General features: G+C 42.4%; 1 long non-coding RNA gene across 1 annotated transcript; it reads left to right on the top strand.

Annotated features, from left to right (window-relative positions):
• Positions 1–582: 582 nt before the first annotated feature.
• Positions 583–5,902, top strand: LOC128081654 (uncharacterized). Its single transcript, XR_008207303.1, has 2 exons — positions 583–789; positions 3,190–5,902. It is a non-coding gene; the product is annotated as an uncharacterized LOC128081654 (long non-coding RNA).
• Positions 5,903–19,506: the final 13,604 nt, after the last annotated feature.

Genomic DNA, 19,506 nt, shown 5'->3' with positions numbered 1-19,506 from the left:
TTTCCTAGACCTCATTTAAGGGTTGGCAGGGGGAAGTGAGGGTATCTTTTGCTGGAGATCCCTGCCTACCTGAGGTCTTCCAAAGGCATGTTGTTATTTTCCTTTGTTTTTTTGTGTTTGTGGTTGCTGCATCTGGGCTTATTTTCATCTGCTGTAGCCAGAGGTTTTGCCACTCTACTATTACTGAGGTACTTTCTGTCCCATTTTAGTATTACAGCTGGTCAATATCTTATGTCAAACTGAAATGAGGAGAAATTGTTGTGATCACTGTCATAAAGCACTGTAAAACCGGTGCAAGTGGGATGAGAATCAGCGTGGCCATCTTAGCGAGACAGAAAACAAATGCTTGTAATAAGGCACACTTCACCAACTGCTGTGACTCTCAGTGATGGTACAAAAGGATTGCAAGTCATGCACCACAGGCAGAAGAGCGTAGCAAACAAATCAAGGGCATGAAGGGCAATCACTAAAACGCGAGACTGTTTCTATACAGCTCTTTGACGTCTTTGTAAATCAGCTGACTTCCATAGAGTTACCTATGGCTACTAAAGATGGAAGGAGAAAACATTGATTTGAGAACCAGGAAATGAAGAGTATTAGGATAAAGAATGATGTAGATTAATCCAGGAGAAGTCAATTTCCCTGTTTCCTAGACTGGCTCAGTTTGACATCAGTTCCAGTTGTCTCCATTATATACAAGCACACTTAACAACAACATGTTCTGTCACCAGGGGGAACAAATTCCTGATTCTTCCAAATGAGTTCTAAGGAAGCAGGGGATAAAGAAAGGTAGGGAGTGCCAATCAAACAAGATGAATATGCTTTTGTTCTAAGCCAAGTAGCTGCTATTCTTAGTAAAATACTAGTCCACTGCCTCTGAGAAAAAGGTAAACAGTTTGTCCTGGTTTAAATTGTTACAATTTTTTGGCACACTGTGTGACAGCAAAATGTTGTTTGTTGTTGTTCTGTTTGTTTATTTGTGGGAACACCCTGAGCTGAGTTCCTGTTCTGCTGGGCTCTGTCTGATTCAAGCAAAAGAGACAAGCTCTAGCCCAAATCAATCAATAAATGGAGGTGGAATCTTCTGACACATGAACTGATTTCTATCTCAAAAGGTTTTATGAGTATTTTGACCTGTTGTCTTCCACTGCAATCAGTTATATGGTTTTGGTGTTCCTAAAAGTTTCACTAGCACAACAGAAGGAACACTTTGAGTTTTGATGTGAGTGCAGCACTAAGTTGAGAAAACTGCATGGCTGCATGCCTGTGGCAGTTTTGGTGCCAGAAGTACATTCTTGATGAACATTGTTAAGAAATTCTGCAACCTGTCCAAGCAAATATATTCACAAAGAAAGTATTTGGCTTTGTGTGGGGAAAGAGGGATAATTAAGCCCATGTATGTACTTGGATACCCCTGCAGTGTTCAGCAGCAGCTGTCTAGGCATCTTCCAATTGACAACACCACTTGACTACTGTCCTATCACAACAAAGACTCCCCTCACGAAAGCCTCAGCCCAGTGGAGGTTACAGCCAGCTTTGAAATGCACTTAAATGGATTGAACAGCTTGGGCCAGATTTTTGGTTGAGTATCTCTATTTACAGTGAGTTCAGCAATCAGGCTTTTGACTCTTCTTGTCAGAGCAGTCCACTTGCATGTCTATGCGTAGGGCATCACAGCAAGGGGTGCAATACCTATGTCATTTTTACTCTGCTTTTTTGTTTGGTCCTTTGTCTGCTTCATCATTTTCAGTTTGATACACTGATCCTGAAAATGATAATTTCCCACATACTTTCTCCTTCTTAAAAATTGCTGCGTATGTACAAGGCAGCTTCAGTACCTGAAGCCTGCAGCCTATGTGCATAACTAGCATGTGTATCTTGATGCTTACTTAAAGAGAGTAGGAATTCATATGTTTTGCTGCTATTCTTTGGCTGTATCTTTTACAGACCTTTAGATTTCAAAGGAGGAAAGTCTGAAGGCTAAAATCACATAGTGTAGCTTCTGCAAGCAAACTCCTGGACCCAAGCAGTGTGCTGGGAAGTCAACTGCAGAATACAGATAGAACCTTTCATTGCCAGTTCCATGATTGCTGTGGTGGGCAAGTGTTAAAGTCACCATGACCTCCAGCAGGTCTATCTGGGTTAAGTGTCCAGAGCATTGCTGAATGTAATTAGCTTATGCATTTTTAGTGCTGGTCCAAACAGTATTAGCTGCTGCCTTGGTAGCACAGGGAAGCTTGTATTGTTACAGGCTGTTCTGCCATGACATGTGAGGGTAATTGGTATGTGGAGGTGAAAAGGTCACAGATATTTCCTATGCTCCACCAAGGAGACACGAAAAATGTATGATAATTAACTGAGAAAAGTGGGGTGGGTGAACATTATCAGGCTGAGGATGGAAATGGGTGGACAGGTGAGCCCCCAGGTGGGGATCTGCATTTTCTTGCTTGAACTTTAGACTTCACATCCTTTTTAGTCAACGTGTAATGGACAGGAGCTCAGCTATTTCAGACAGCTAATTGTTCTGGAAGGCGCTTCTCCAATCATTTGACAAAATGCCTGTGATGCATGTTAAGGATAATTATCTCTTGTTCTGCTGTCCTTAAATATCCCTTACAAATGTCAGCCCTGTCAGATGAAGAAGAAGCATTGAGAATCCCTGTTTCAGAGTGCACAGGGAAAGCAGCAACCATTTCCATGCCTGTTAAAACAGCACATACTAATGCATTTCGTTTGTGCTGAGGTATTTTTAGGTTTTAGAATTATGTAAATTGTTCTCCAAATTACGCACAGGCCTGAGATAGCAGCTAGTAGCAGTCGCAGCTGTCAGAGTCATATGGTGTTGAGCACCCAGCAAGTTGCAGGAGAGAATGCGGAAATGGTTCTGGGCACCACTACAGCCTCAAATATCTGCTAATGGATGGGCAGATAGCACTGATGTAAGAAGGGAGACAGAATGGAAGATGGGCCTCTCCACTAGCACCTGGAGGTATTGGATGTCATTACCACTGCAAACTAGAATAGACAGTTTTATTATCAAGGTCAACAGTGCCATTAAAATACTTCCAGGCATCAATCTTCTACTCGTAATGGAAAGTAACACAAAATAAATTAGCTGCCCACTTAACCAGCTGATAGAGATGGGACAGACTGGACAGAATGGCAGGCTTGTTTCTTTTGTTTTTATAGGAGGTAAATGTTTGGAGTGGATAAATCTGTCTGCCCAGCAGAGAGTATCCCAGGACTCCAAGTGCTACTTTTCACAGAATTGTCTTGAGAAATCCATATGAAATGGAATTGTCATGGAATAACCAGGGACTGTTCGCCTGAAGAAAGAGGCTTTCTAGATTCTGCTTCCTCCAGTGCTGAGATCCTGGTACATGAAGTGTCTGGGACCAGGATTCTGCTTCACTCCATTACATGGAGGTAAAAACTGAGGACCCATTGCCTCAGCTCTCACTGCTGACTTGTGCAAATTCACCCAGTAAGTCTGGAACTGAACTGAGCTGAGAACCCTGGTTTCCCAAGTGTGATCCTGGTGCTTAAGAGCTGATGATGAAGGGGGAAGTCGCTTGCAATTAGCCACACTTCCCTGGCTTACAAAAATAGAGTTGCTATTTCACACTGCTGGTAATTGCTCTATTTTCTGCCTACAAAACTTTTGCTTCTATATGGCTGACCTCAGCTGAAGAAAACCGCATTGAAAGAAAGAACAGATGCAAGTCTCTGCTTGAAGATTAGTGTCAGAGGTGGTTTCTGGTGGAGGTTTAATTCCACAGAGCTCAGATTTCCATTTACTAGTATACTCAGGCTAAAAAGTGGGTTTCTTTTATTATTAAAGCAGTTTGGCTTTGTGGAAGGTTCATGCGAATGTTTTCACTTTGAGAGTATCAGTGCCAGAGCCTGACTTCTGTAATCCTGTGGCATGCTCTTCTCTTTTACCATTGCTCTTCTCCTTGAATATCAGCCTAACAGCCTCTAGACTTTGCAGGACCTGCATGCTGAAGGACCACACTGAGTAGCAGTAAGGTCTGAGTAGGGCTGTGACACACAGAATGGGGAAGCAGGAGCACTGAAGATCAGGAGAAGCAGAATGAAAGCACAGGAGTGACACTCACCAGCTCAGCAGAGTTGACAACTGGAGGCTGAAGAGCTCTGGGGAGGAATGTGCATCTCTTACTTATGTCTTTACCTGGTCACAGTCAAATGTACAGGGCTTATTCATGTCACTAACCCACTTCTTAGTCATGAGCAGTGAGAAATCAGTTAGCATTTTTTTCATCTCCTTTACAAAAAGAAAAATCCAGCAGCCAAAGACAATAGAGGAGAAACAGATGTAAATCAACATGAAATATTTTAAGACTGCAGAGAGTACTACAGGTAAATATGGGCTAGATGGTCAGCAGCAGTAGGTGTGAGGAATGAATGGGATAGAAATACAACGGTTCAGCAGGGACAGACAGGTTGTCACAATAACTCTTCTGAATTGTTTACTAAATTTTGTTTACAGTATAAACATTTTGCTCAAGGGCTGCTAAAAAGATTTAAGAGAACCGAGTAAAAATGTTCTCTGCTCTATAAACTGCTACTGCTTTGCCTTTCCTATCTGGGTAGCAGAATAAATGAGAGCTACAAAAATACCATTGCAACTAACACTGCACATCATTTTTCAGTTGGTGAAGTGACCAAACAATATATTCTCTGCTTTGCAGAGGAAAGAAATTAAAGGGGAGACAAAACTCTTTGGAGGGTCCTTTAGGAGCATTGTGTCAAAGGGTGGCACTTGGGGTCCCCTTGCATAGCACTGTAGTTTAGTTGTTTGAAGATGCTGAAGTGCATAATGTGGCTGCAAAGCTCATTAGAAAAATTAATTCACTCTATTCATTTTTCATTTTTCCACTCCTGACATGCAGCCTTTTACATCTGGAATTACTTGAAGATAAAGTCATTTTCAAAATATTTTTTTCTGGTTGCTTTTAGTAGATTATAAACTGGATGTTCATGGAAACTGCAAAAGTTTTTTTCCACTTGGGGTCTCCAGCATGACACTCTTCATACTGAACAGACAGGTAGTGCTATTCAAAAGAATGAGGGCCACAGAGGAAGAGCAGAAGACTTTTTAAATTCAATTCACAGATATGATAACCAGCAGGTGATCCAACATCTGTTAGTAGGTGGACACAAGTTTGGAGCCCTGGCTGCTCATATTTAAGGTTTTGGTACTCACCTGCAAGACAAAGTCATTAATGCTATGCTGACATGAAAGATGTGGAATCTAGCTGGAAGGAAGTTACCTGAAAGCCATAGATGGGTTTGGGGTCTCTTACCACCTGTGAGCTGGCTAAGCCATATGGTTGTTATGCTTTGTGGGCCTTAAAAGGATTCACCTGGTCAGCATGTGCAACAAATAACAATTTCCCTTGTGAAGGGTTGGGGATAACTACAAAGTTTGGTAATTAGTGTGAAAGATACAAGAAAGAATGGAGGTTAATAAAACGTTCCCTTCTATGCTAAACAGAAACCAAATTGCAGTTATTCAGAAGGCTGCTTGCCTTAAAGTGTCTCTTCCTTTGTTTGCAATCTAACATTTGGGTCGAATGTTTCACTGCTGGGAGTAACTTTGTCAATTGGAAGCTCAAATTCATCCAATCAAGCCTGCAATAAAGGCAGGCACTGAGGGCTCCTGTGCAGTGCTACAAGGACATGTTGCTTCAGGATAGCGTCTTCAAAACTGCTAATTGATGGAGATCTCACCCTGTGAAATTCAGTATAGCGTTTCCTCTGAAGTCATTAAAGTGTTCTTATGCAAGACACTCCTCCTGCAATTAATTAGCTGTTTGTGTGGGCATTTATTTATCTGAAGACATAAAATTAGACCCTCAGTTGACATAAATGATTCCAGCTCACTTTTGTTCTTTACCACTGGAAGATCAAGCCCAGAAGCAGAGCAGAAAGATAAGCTTCCCAATTCACGTGTGTTTCCCAGCCATTTGCTGTCATACTTCTGCTTCAGTTTTCTCATCTAATTGCGTTTTTCAGGCTCTTGTGTTTTAGGGATATTTCTTTTTTCCTTCTAACAACCCAAATTACTCCAGGAAGAGTCAGTTGTCATGACTCCCTGCTTTAAAGGCTGCTGCCGCCACCGTTTCCAGACAATAACAGGAACAGAAGACCAAAGCAGACAGGAAAAAAAAACCCAACCCTAATTATAGCTCAGACTCCCTTTCTCTTTCTAAAGTGGGAAAGAATGTAAATTATCATTCCTGGACTCAAAATCAAATAGAATTACTTATCTCTTGAAATCTCTGCTGATCTGGCCACTGCACAGTCAAGCAGTGTGCTGCCTCATTATTCCAATGACATACTGCTGCAGGAGGAGAAACTCCCAGCAAAAACACAGGAGCTCATAGTATTCCTCTGTTCTCCTTACCAGGTAGATTTCCATATTTCTCTTTCAAAATAGAGCCCCTGGATCTAAACCAAGTCTGACCTAGGGAAAAATACATGCAAATAACCCCTGGAATAGCAGACAGTGGAGAAGCCGTAGTATGCTTGTTCTTGGAGACAACCAAGATCAGGCTGAAACCAGGCTCTAAGCAACCTGGCTGATTTGTGGGGGTCCCTGTTCATTGCAGGGGAGTTGGAGCAGATGACCTTTAAGTATCCCTTCCAACTCAAATGGTTCTGTGGTGGTACTGCAGCAGGGAGAGCCCTCATCAGGATTATTAGGCTGCTCTCTGGAGAGATCTGGAGCCTTTCAGTTCTCTTCTGTCTTACAATACCTCTCTCTCTAATTTTGATGCACTTTCTGTTGCTGTGTGGAAAAGAAGGTCAGTACTGCATGTTCATATAATGGAATAACACTAAGTCTTCCCTAAGTCTTCCACTGCATTACCAGGATGCTCACTTTGTAAAGGTATTTGGTAGCCAACAAAATAGAGAAGTTCCTATTGAAATATGCAAAGCTACCACATGCTTATTTCCCTTTAAGCCCACAGAGATTATAAGCAACTGAAAGGACATATTGGCCTAGAAAAAGGCGGTGAACTGTGATACAATATGCTCATGAGGGATCTGGAGGAGATGGGCAAGGGAATTCACATTAACCAAATCACCTTGACTTGCTAATGCTGCTTGCTGAGTGTGCATGCTTTGGTGGGACCCAAAGGGCAACATTATGGCAGTTAGTGGGAGGGAATAAAACCCACAGCCACAGATGACAGAGCTCCATAATAAGCATTCTCCAGGAGAGCTGTGATTTAAACCTTATTGAAAGCATTAGCAAGCGGTTGGAAAAATCAAGACAGCACATACTGCAGTGGATTTCGTGACATTTCTATTGCAGAGTTGAGAACCAGGCACCAAAGGATTCAGTGTATCATAAACTGTAAACATGAAATACAGCAGGGAAGCCGCAGCCTCAAAACACAAAACAACCCTCCCGACGAGTATTCAGTCACACTTTCAGACTCACAGAAAATAAATCTTCTCTTCAGCTACGGCTTACGAATGCAAGGAGAGATCAGGAGTGCACACCAGGGCTATTCTGAGCCTCCCTGGTGGAAGTAGGTTAACACCTGCTTGCAGGCTGACATTTCTATGCCAGCACAGCCTGCCTTCCCCAGCACACAGCCGTGCGGGTTGCTTAACCCACCCGCTGCAGAGGATGTGCACCTGCACCAAGGCCTGGGGATTCCTCCTTCTGCACTGTTCTGCGCATGCACACTCACTGCCTTTGCTCATTAATAGCAGTGGAAGCAATTTGCATGAATCAAGCCAAGTGTATTCACATCAGATCTCCCTTTGCTTAACACTGCAGATCTTTCAAGAGAGAAGGTGCGGGATTTTGGAGGAAATGTCCTTCACAGGATGTGCTTTTCAGTATCCATTCAAGGCGATGGAGAACAGATTAGACCTTTTACTCCTAAAGTTCCACTGAGTAGAGAGCAATAAATACAGGGCTTGAGAGTTTTTTTTCTTCCCCTAGATTGCAAAGAATTGATCTGCATGCTGCTCCTGGAACACCTCTGTAAAAATGGGTTTGCTGCTTTTACTCCTCATGGGAATATGCTCTGATCGTGTGATTCTTTCTGGCTGACCTATGGGGCTCTGTCACATGTATCACTCAATTCTACAAATGTATGTCTGCCCTTGGTAAAACCAGTCCTGCACCTCTGCCAGCTGTGTGCTATGAGTATGGAACGGTTAATGTATAGTATGTGCAGATACGGGCACATATTCATAGTCACATTCATGAATGTTCACTTGTGCTAAACAAAACTGCTGGAGAAAATAGCAATAAATATGTAGTTGTGACATTACTAGCATGCCCATATTCCTCCCTAATTCCTTTCCTCCTCCTCTCTTACATGACAAAGACTTTCCAAATAACATTAACTGTTCCTCAGGTGTTACCTTGGCATTCTGAATATGATGTGGCCCTGCAAAGAGCACACAATCTCCTTCAAAGCAGACTCAGAGAAGAAGATCTGATAGATCCTAACATTCTTTTTTTCCATTCTTCTCTATCAATCTCAGTCCTTTTATTTCCATTCAGTATCTCAGAGAACACTCAAGAATTAAATTAATTAGCTTCTAGTAATGGGGGATTATCACTTTATCTGTGTAACAGAATTCTATCCATACAAATGAGATGCTGCTGCGACACTCCTTGAATAGCTGCACCAGAACTCGAGGGGGAAAAATGACCACTGGTGTCTCATCAAAGGGACTGCAACACTGGGTAAATTCCTTAGGGTAGCTTTGCTGTGTAAGCCGTTAATACAACTCTCAGCATCCAGGAAATAGAATCCAAAGGATCAGAACAAAAAATGGACTCAGAAATAAACAAATAAACAAATAAATAAATGATGCAATGGAACAACAAATGTTTCCATGGAAACTTTGGAGCTACTTGCAATGGAGGACAACGCTGCTGTTTCTCACCCACTGCCGTATGAGTCTGTGTGTGCTGACACTGCTTTGTGCTATCTTGGAGCTGGAGGAGCTATGGTAACAGAGCAGGTGTTTCTCATGGAAACAAAGACATGCTACACGGTCACTCCTTGAAGGAGAATGGGAAAACCATCCATGCCATTGCAAACCAGAAGCTGGTCAGAGGACTGTGGGGACCCATCAGTGAGAAGACTGATGGCTTGAAATTATTACATATCTCCCAAAGGCAGGCAGCTGAGAAATTTTAGCATGATTGCAATAATCCCAACGTTTGCTGGAGATCTTCTTCCAACAGTGTGGCCACCTTGCTTTGGGCATGTAAGATTGAGTGGTTTGTCACTCCCTTTAGCTTTTTGTTTGTACAACACTGAGCAGCTGTGTTTGTGCAGTGTATGGGTGGGGACATATGAACATGTACTACTGTTTAAAATGAGAAAGGCAAAATGAAAGAGAAAGACAAAGCAATCCAAAGAACAGAGCTCTTTGCTCTGAGACTTCCTTTTGAAAGGCTACAGTCAGTCCCACCCCAGTGCATTACAAAGGAAAACAGAGCTCATAAATAATAAAAATAATAAAAGCAAAGCTCATAAATCTCCAGCACCCTCCAGATGCTGCTGGGGAAGAGAGGGCAAGGAGGGATCTGCCAGCCCCAAGCTGAGGGGTGTGGACAAAAGCTGAGATCCCTCTGAATGGAGACCAGAGAACTTCAAGGGCAGAGGATGGATTTCAGAGAAAAGCGTTTCTAGAGCTGTGCCAGAGCAAAAAGGAAGGGACAGTTGCATTCAATGTGCACGTAATTGTCAGGGCAAAAAGAAAGCAACAGCTCTGTGCTTAAGAATAGCAAAAGCCCTTGAAGACTCAAGCAGGTAAGTCCATCTGTTTTTACACCTCACCATCATCCTTCCAGGACAGGCAAGTTTTGTTCTCAAAGGCAAGTAGGAACTAAACCTTCTAGTTCCATAGTTACATACACTGAGACACCTACTGGATACAAAACAGTAGGTTTTTAAGAGCCACAATCTTAAAAATAAACCAGCTCTCACTTAAGTATAGAAGAAAAAGCATTTCGAGAAGGACTTCTGACCTCTTCTTTCCTGCCACTGAACCTCCTGTGAATAGCATATCTGCAGACCTGAAATACAGCATATTACTATATTTTGTCTTGGCAGTAGAAGTCCACCTACCCAGCCAATTTTTTACTTATTCTGTGCTGCTAGAACACTTCATCCTAAAGGCAATTATACTTTCTTTATATGTCATCATACATTTATGTACATTAACCTTGTGCTAAATTCCAAAGGCTAGAAACAACCACCTAAATCATGCTAATTAAGACAAATTACTGGAATGCTTTGAGGAACGCTGGGAAATGCATTTTGCTGCATGCTACAGTAATGAAAACAAAGCTCAATTCCATAATGCTTATTAGCTCTTATTTCAACACTTTATTTTTTCTTAATCTTTTTTAGTCCTCCTCCCCCTTTCTCAGGGATGCAATTTAAATGAATTTCTCCACCAAGACCCCAAAGCAAGTACATCCATGCTAGAAGTTGGCCGTTATGGAGAAGTTAATAGACCAAATTCATCCCCAGGTATAACACCTGAGTTCTGCAGAGCTACATCATGATGAATACAGCCCAGGTTTGGGAGATGTGCGCTCCTTAATTTTCTATGCTCTGTGCTTCACAGACGTCACAAGCAGACAGAAAAGAGGCAGAATCCAGCCCACTGAGATGGAGACAACTCCCGACTGAGAGATCTACTTCAGCTGGCTTTGTTATGACCTCTCTGTAGGGGACTTGGTGGTGGAAACAAAGGCAAGAATACAGGAATGGTGCAATGCCAGAGCAAGCAAAGAGCTTAAACAGCACATATTTAATTGCTTCAGCCTTCAGAAGACACCTCATGATCCTACAGGCCCAATTCCTCTGCTTCAGGTATTTATCAAAAATTGGGCTAGCTCCAGATTGCATGTGCATTACATTAAACAGGTGGCTGCCCTCCAATAGTAAAGTGTAACAGCAGGATGCAAGAAATATACACAGCAATAGGCCTCATGGCAATTCTGCCTCTCCATGTTATTAAGAAAAAGGAAACAACTTCCAACCCTCAGACTGCCCGAGCAGCCCCACACTCCAAAGGCTTTAAATGTAGGGAAAGAAGCAGCATGAAGGAAGAGTAGGCTAAAGGAAATAAAGAGCCTCTGCAAGAAGTCAGTATGGGACTATCCATGCCATGCTGAGCATGTAATAGAAATTAATTTTCTCCTGGAAAAAGATCCTGTAATTAGACCCTCTTGTCACCTTTTTCTGTTTGCCATATAATCAGGCTTGAAGTTGCTGCTCCAGGAGCAAACTCTTAACAGGACCTCCCTCCCCCCTCTCAAATTAAAGGAGCGATAATCTATAATCATCAAAAAGAAGATAATAGATGCTGACTGCTCCCTAAAAGTCATTTTTGAATTTTCCTTTCTGAGCAGATGCTAAACAGTATCTGCTGTTATTCATTAAGCAGTCAGCATCCTCCTCTGAAGAGCTGACGTCAGTCAGCAGCCCAGGACCTGCAATTATCATCCCTCACCATTGAAGTGGATGGCTGCTTAGTTACAGCACGATGCACGTCTGAAAGGATCTGGCTGACACCAGCTGCCCTCCTTCAAAAAGTTTCAAGTGGGAGGCAAAGAATGGGAACGAGTGAAATTTAATAATTTTTGACCTCAGGAAAACTTTCACCAGGCCACATAATTTTCCCACCCCTACTCCCCTCACAGGGCATATCAATTCATTGCTTGCGGGAAGGAAAATGAGTAATAGTCAATTTAAAGTCAGTTCAGATAAGCGTCAGAGCTTCTGCATCTGTATCTAAACTCTAGACCTTTGGAGTATTCCAACGCAGTGCTGGAGTTTTCATTCCAACAATGAAAAAGCAAAGCCTGCTTTGTAAACCGCTAAGAAAATACCCAGCAAAGCTTCTTCATGCCCGTGAACAGCACTGGGGTTGGAATTGAGTTTCCAGGACTGGTCTAGTGTTGATATGACTAAGGCGTGTTGGAAGGCAAAGCTAAGGAGAATATCCAGTGTTGAAGCCCAGAAGCATCATGGAGAGCAGCTAGGATTCTCTGCTGTTAGCTCCACTGCATCCCAGCTGGACACTGGAACCTGGATGGAGCAGATTCCCTTATAGGTATCTTACACATATCTGAGCTAGCCTATAAGAGTAAAGGTGCTGAGAAACCACAAGGATACCAAAAACCATCTGCAAAACTACCATTAAAATCCTAAAATCTCCACTCCACTGAGTACCAATGTTTATTAGCTTTTTTTCCCTAATCCTATTAGGGAATTCTCAGTTGTCCTTAAAATATGATCTGCCATGACACACAGAACAGGGAATAAACCCAAGTCACAGAGAGGGACAAGAAATCCTCCTCAATGCAAAAACAGGCAGGTGGGAGAGCATGGCAGAGTGGAGCTGGAAAAGAGGGACAGGTGATGCTGGAAAAAGGCCAAAGCAAGGACTGTGAAGGTGATTCTGTAAATACCATTTTCCCAAGGTTTTCACTGTTACACACCCAGAGCCAGAATTCTTGATCACTTTTGGCACAGGCTGAAAACTTCAGCCACCATTTATATAGGGATGACATTCAGCCTGGCCTGTTTAATGTGCAGGTTGCACCCAAAACACGCGGTAGATTGCAGCTTTGAAAAATGACAAAACATATTGTTTTATAACTGCCAAGGGAGAGGGTGTGCTTTGCATGTGTAGTAAATCAGAGGCTGATGATGACTTTTACCTTACACCCTGCATTATATCACCCATTCTTCTTCCATGACACTTTCCCCTAACGACTCACATTTGTTTGATGAATATCTAAACTCTATCAGACATTCCTACTCTTGTTCTTTTCGAGCCATCTTACTAACATTTGGTTGCTATTAACTTCAATACATAATAGCCTGGTATTTGCATTCATTGCACTGAGCCATTCATCATGCATGCTTATTTTTTTTGCTTTGTTTTTGAGACAAGTACAATTATCCAACTGCTGCAAGGACTTAATTATCTACCTAGTCTACGTTTTTCACTATTAGGTAAGCTCGGATTTAAACCACAGTATTGTTTAGTGCATAGGGCTGGGGTCTCCTTTTTTCTCTATTGCTGTTGTGCTGTTACTGAAAGAGTATCAGAAAATGCTGGAACTATGTGGCAGAAATGAATAAAACCAGTGATTTGTACCCACACAGAAACAGACATCCAATTTCTAAATTGTTTCTATGCCTAATAGTGCAGGATTCTTTGCTAGTATTATTAGAGATACTTGAGCAGTAGAGGTGCCAAAGGACACCTGATGCTTAAGAAATCCCTTTGGACATTTTACTGAAGGTATACAGTCCGATTATATTGTGTCAGACAGATCCCCACTGTTTTATACTCAGTAGAGATGACATGAATCACTTCATTCTCCATTGAAATTCAGTATCTGCTGAATGGGAAGCAGGATATAGATTTTCTTTCAGGGCATTTTTTGTGAATAGAAATAAAGACGAATTCCATAAAGCATTGAAACTACGGATGAACTATAACAAAGCAAAACGCAGTCTGACTGGGACATCATCACTGCAAGCCATGGTATAGGAAAACGAATGGCTCTGCTTTGACAGGACCTTGCCTGTCTGAGCAAACCCAGGGAGCAAGGAGGATGGACTTGAGGTGACACGGATTTTCCAGTACTGTGGGAACCAGGGCACTTATTATCCAGATCAGTCTGAACTGCAATTAGTAAGACTAGCGATGAGTCATCCTTCCATATCCTGTTGCTCTTCAGGTCATTTAATTAACAATGCAGTGCTAGAAAGGTCCTGCAGACGGGATTACTGCAGGCTAAGTGCTACTTGTGCAGGAAGCTCCATTTGGGAACAAGCAGGGTCAGAGCTCCTCTCCTACATGCCTGACCCCATCAAGAAGTTCCTTCTTAGGAGACCACCTTGCTGAAAATAGTCTAAAGTGGTATTTTAGGTTTTTTTCTCCCTTTTCTTGGTGTTTTTTTTTAGCCTAGATCCTTCCAGTGACCTCTTTCACAGCTCAGCCTCACGGAAGCCTGTGCTGCCAAGTGGTGGTGAGCTGCAGCACAGAAGTGGGAACAGGGAAATGTTTTGCTGAACAGCCTTATTTTCTGCACAGAGGTCCATGTCCTTCTCTTAGTCATGGGTCACTTCTGCTTAGAGAGATCTGGCACAGGGAAAGACTCGGGGAAGATGACAACCAGGCTGTGTTAATTCAGGTGTTCGGGCTGCTCTTCTGAATCAGAGATGGGCACATGACTAAGCTTCCCTGGATGATTTACGCTGTCTCAAAGGGTATTTTGTGGAGGCACGATATATAGTAGACTAGGAAGAAGCTGAGTGTAGTGTTTTGTGAAGAGATCTCCTGTGTCACAATTTGTATTCTGCTTAAACACTGCTAAGGCATCTGAAAATAATTCAGGGAGTTGGGGAACCACTGTGTCTGTCAGTTCCTGAGGAGTTGAGTCATGTATCAGATCCAATCTCTAACCCGTATCAACAGGCTAAGCAGACAAATTAGGCCAAGCTGATACTGAGCAGCTCCTGACAGGGCATCCAACCCGAAGATAACGTGCTCACAGAAGCAGAGACATCAGTGCAGTTGCTTACTACTGTATTTCTTGCACAGATCCCACTGCGGCACAGCCTCTTTTCAGGCTGCATTACACACAACCAGTCTACAGAGGGACCAGGGAGACCAAGCAGCTTGCAGTGATGCACGGTGTCATCTGGTCACAGAGGCAGCAGTCAGGCAGAAGGCCATCCCTGAAGGCCTGCGCTGTCTTCCTCAATTTACCCCAACCACTCACCAGGCCCCAGATGTCTGGGAGCTTTAGGGCTTGCAATAGCCTTGCAAGTGAGCTGAAGGGCATACAGGACTCTGATCTGTTCAGCAAGGGAGGGTTTGCTCCCTGGTCACACACAGGATTTTATCAGGCCAATGGCTAAGCTCGTCAGTAGGTGACAAGTGAAAGAAAGAATACGCAGGACTCTTCAGAGCTGCTTTCAGGAGACCTGCAAGACTTCTCACACAGCTGCTGTTGCATCAGGGGAAAAAAAATAAAAATATTACAGAAGCTTTAAAAATGGGAACTGCTTTCTCTTTCCATAATAGTTTTGTTTCACCCCAGAACTTGCCGCACTGCACTATAACTGAACTCTGAATGTGCTTTTATTTCACTCCCTGGTGCCTGGAAAATTGCTTCCAATGTGCTCAGCAAGCACAGGCACAAGTGGTTGACTGCAAATCCAGGATGTAAGACAAGAGGCTCAATTTCTCATGGCAATACCCCTCAGATGGAATAGTCAATATCTTCTACAGTGCATCCATGGATACCAGCATAATAGTTTGTGGGTTCAAGTTAACCATCAAGGAGCCTTGAAGACCAACTGGTTATGCTTGCAAATGGCCTGTTCAACTTGCAGTGGCCTTCTGAGAGAATGAAACTGAATAGGAATAGCTGAGGTATTAGATCTGTGAGGGCCAGAGGGTGCCCCCAGGTTGCAGTATCCCAGGAAGGTTTCACAGTCCATCTGTGCCTCCTCAAGACAAAACATCTTCCAGGTATTGCCCTGTATCTTCAGGTTTTTGAATTTTAGAGCTCCTCATCTTATATCACAAGAAGTTAAATTGCTTTAATTGTTCATTTGCTATTCCCCCACCACCCAGTTATCCTCTCACAGCCTTCTCCACTTACACTATTATTCCAGTCATTTTTCCATCCTTCCATCTTCAGCATGTTTCCTGTTCTATATTTGTGCTTGCAAACACAGACACCTGTGTATATATCCACACTCTGATTCAATCTTTGTTTTGTTTTCTGGGTTCACTTCACACTTTCATTTGTCTCTCACCCTTCTTCAGTCCAATTTCATGTATTCTTTTTATTGCCGGAGACTTATTTTGTTGCTCATTTGGTATCTGACTCCTATCTGCCTGGACTCTCCTATCTCTCAGTGGCTTGATTATCTCTACACATTTCACTTTATTCTTTGTCCCTCTGTGATGCAGGCACAGAGAATTCAATTCATTTTCTCCCCTCTTCTGTATAGTTTCATGTTCCTGAGGACACACCACATTGATGTCTCTTGCTAGAATAAGCACAGAACCTCCTGTTCTAACAACACATTAGACATTTCATGAAAGCAATTGTTTTGTTGTTATCTGCACTGATTTATAACTGTGCCTTTATGTGATGCTCAGCACTAGGATGTAGAAAGACAGGACATCAAGTTGTGATGCTTGGAGAAGTGCTGCATTTATTTTTTGGTAGTTCTTGCAGAACGTAAGAACACTTGATATTAAAATGCCCATTCACTTGGACTTGCCATTCAGCTGGATAGCAGCTGCAGACTACCTTTTGCAGATTTACTGAACTATTTTTAGTTCAGTTGCTTATTCCCCTGACTCAGACTGCAGGTTAAGTCTGAGCTCCCTTTTATGCAGTATGTGCAAATGAACCTCATTGCTTGCACTCATCCTGACCCAAACAGCATGCAGCTTTTAGAAGAGAATCATTTTAGTTACTCTGAGATATAAACTTATATATTTGTGCCTGACAGACTTTCAGGTTAATTTAGTTACTAGCTTGCTTATATAACTCCAAGTCTTATTTTATGCTTACCACCTGCCTTTGGTGACAGGAGCTACCTGAAGGTTGATTTACCAGCTTGAGGAATAGCTTGTTGCAGGGGAAGCACAGGCATCTAATGACAGTTTCCCAATCACTGCAATATGCTGGCAAAGTAAATCTTTAAAAAGGGAGAGGGAAGGCCAGCAGGAGGTTTGTTTATCATCCTTAGAGGCTAAAGTGAGATAAACCTTTCCTCAAACTCTGCAGAAGTAGCTCCAAGAATGGCTAAGGGGAGATCTGGGAGCAAAGCTGCAATAACATCTGAGCGCTGCCAGGAACAGGTTCTGCTCTTTGTTGCTGGATGGCCAAAGACAAACAATACTTGTGCACAGATGCATGTTATGTTTAAATTATTCACCATGTTCTCATTTCTCTAAATAAGGGCATTCAAGCTGATATCTCAGAAATGCTGAGACCAGACTCTGCCCTGCTCTCTAACCTCAACAATTGCCCTTCTGGTTAATTTCAAACTTCAGGAGAAGAAGAGAGCAGAGAGTACATTAGTGATAAAAGTAGAACTGAAAAATATGAGCATGTAATTTTGAACTGTGAAGAAATCACCATGATGTTCCAGAATGACTGGACAATGAAGGAAAACCAAAACTGATTTGGAAACATTGATATGCCAATATTAGTTCCGAGCTCCCACAAACGGCTTCCATTAAAGACTATTTCCCATAATCAACTATGAGTCTACTATCAGGAAAAACAAAAATCTAAATGACCATCGAAAACCATAACTAGATACTGGGCTTTCCCTGAGAGATGAAGTCTCAAGTCCAAAGTGTCTCTTTTGTTCCTGAGTGCTGCCTACGAACCTGAAGCATCCACTCCAGGTGGATGCCAAGAAGTGAACATCTCACCTGCAGGTAAATCATTAAAATTATGTTTAGTGGATGTGTGATGCAGAGAATGATGTCCCCTACTTCTGTTTTGCACTGCCAGTTTGAAGACAGTATAATTAAAGTAAATATGCCGGTAAGTAACCACTGTATTGGAAATTGGTGAGTATAAACAGAGCCTTTACCTCACCAAAATCTACCAGAAGGTACCACGGGCTTATCAAACACTGCGTGTGCTGTAAGAAGCACATGCTATGCACACTGGCTTTATTTTGCATTTCCATCTTTGTACCAAACAGTTGAACACAGGTTATTTACCAAAAAGTTGGGTTTTTAGTGACAGCTCAGAATGTTTATAAATATTACCAACTTTCTTTTTGCTGTCATTTGTTTGGTTCTTATCACTTAAGATACCTTCTTTTTCTGGTTAGATGCTCTTTTCCTGGCTATTCTGTTATTACTGATAACCTTAATCAATTGCATTTTTTTCTGTTCCTTGATAAATAGATTGAATGGTGGTTCTGCCACTTTAGAGTTGTCCCTTCCTATTTACGCTCTGTATATTTAGTGCTTTACTCAATCTCTTATTTCTTCTTCCACGAGTTTTTCAACAAAACTAAGGTCAAGTTAATGTAGGTCACATCCTATCCTCCTCTGGGGGCACTCTGGACTGCAATGTTGTTTTTAACAACTGTTGTTTGTGCTCCACAGCTGCTGTTACCAGCTGCAGGTTTTAGCCACTAAACTGTAATGATCTCACTGATTCTAGAACTTCATATCTCCTTGTGTTTCTCTTAAGGAGCTCACTGAACCACAAAGACATTTAGCTCCACAGAGAAAAATCATTTTTGTCCACCTGTTTTCAGAGCAGCAGCAGCAGAGGTGAGCTGAGCAAAGAGAAAGCTGTGCCTGAAACCTGGCACGGATAAAAGCTGAGCTGCAAACAGCAGAGAGATGTAGAATGGAGGAAACAGAAATAGGGCTGCATTGGTTATGGGTGGAAGGAGCAAGACCTGAGAGGAAGAGGCTGTTCTTCCAATGCATTTTGGAAGCAGATTCTTGGGCTCCCTCCATCTCTGCTTTGAAGAAGGAATCATCTTTTCCTGTGCCTGTGTGGCAGCCATTCAAGCATCACTAAAATGGCTATAAATAAAAGGAAGGGTGAACAGGAAGACCTGTCACAGCACACAGATCTTCTTTCCTCACTTTCAGAAATGGAAAGTTGAGGGATATTAAACTAAGTGTCCAAACCAAGAACCTCTGAGGTATCATTCCCCATTTTACTTCACAGAGAGAAACTAGAGGGCTGGATTAAAATTCACTCCAAATTGTTAGATGGCTTAAATTAGGTGGGAGAAGGTTCAGTCAGTGCAATGAATGCAGTACAAGAGGCAGTGGAGCTTCAGGAAGGATGATCAAGAGCCAAAGCAGTACAGAATGCAGGTCTGCAGGATGGAGCTGTGGGTGTCCATCACTGCAGGGGAGCTGGACTGAATAATCTTTAAGGGTCCCTTCCAACTTGAATCTATGTTTCTATAGTATGACTGACCCATCATTCTCTCAGTTTTGATTTGGTCATTGTGAGCACAACAGAAACTCCCCAGGCTGAGGAAACCGAAACTGTCCTTAGTACCAACCCACCTTCCATCTGTGACTTTAGCCAGCACTCCACATGTTCACCAGGTAAATTCCACCTGAAAGCAGTCTCCACAATACAAGTGTTTGAGCTCAAACTCAGATTTCAACCATACCTTCTCAGACTTTTGTCCAACCAGTGGCCTCAGCTCAGTTCCAGGGGACACACGCTCACTTTTCACATGACCGGCACTACACAACACAATGCAGTCAAGAAATGAACAGCCAAGTCGGTCACTACTAATGATGGCTGAAGTCCTTTTTCTCCTTCCATTTGGATAAGAAACGTCTCCCCTCATCCTCTTTTATCACTTTCATTTCATTTGCATGCCCAACTTGCACTGCAGGGATAACAAATATATCTGATCTGGGTAACAA

Source organism: Tympanuchus pallidicinctus, unplaced genomic scaffold, assembly GCF_026119805.1.
Source record: "Tympanuchus pallidicinctus isolate F22 unplaced genomic scaffold, pur_lepc_1.0 scaffold21, whole genome shotgun sequence".
NCBI lineage: Eukaryota > Metazoa > Chordata > Aves > Galliformes > Phasianidae > Tympanuchus > Tympanuchus pallidicinctus.
The sequence above is the reverse complement of the archived record's forward strand: the minus strand, read 5'-3'. Positions and strand labels throughout refer to the sequence as shown.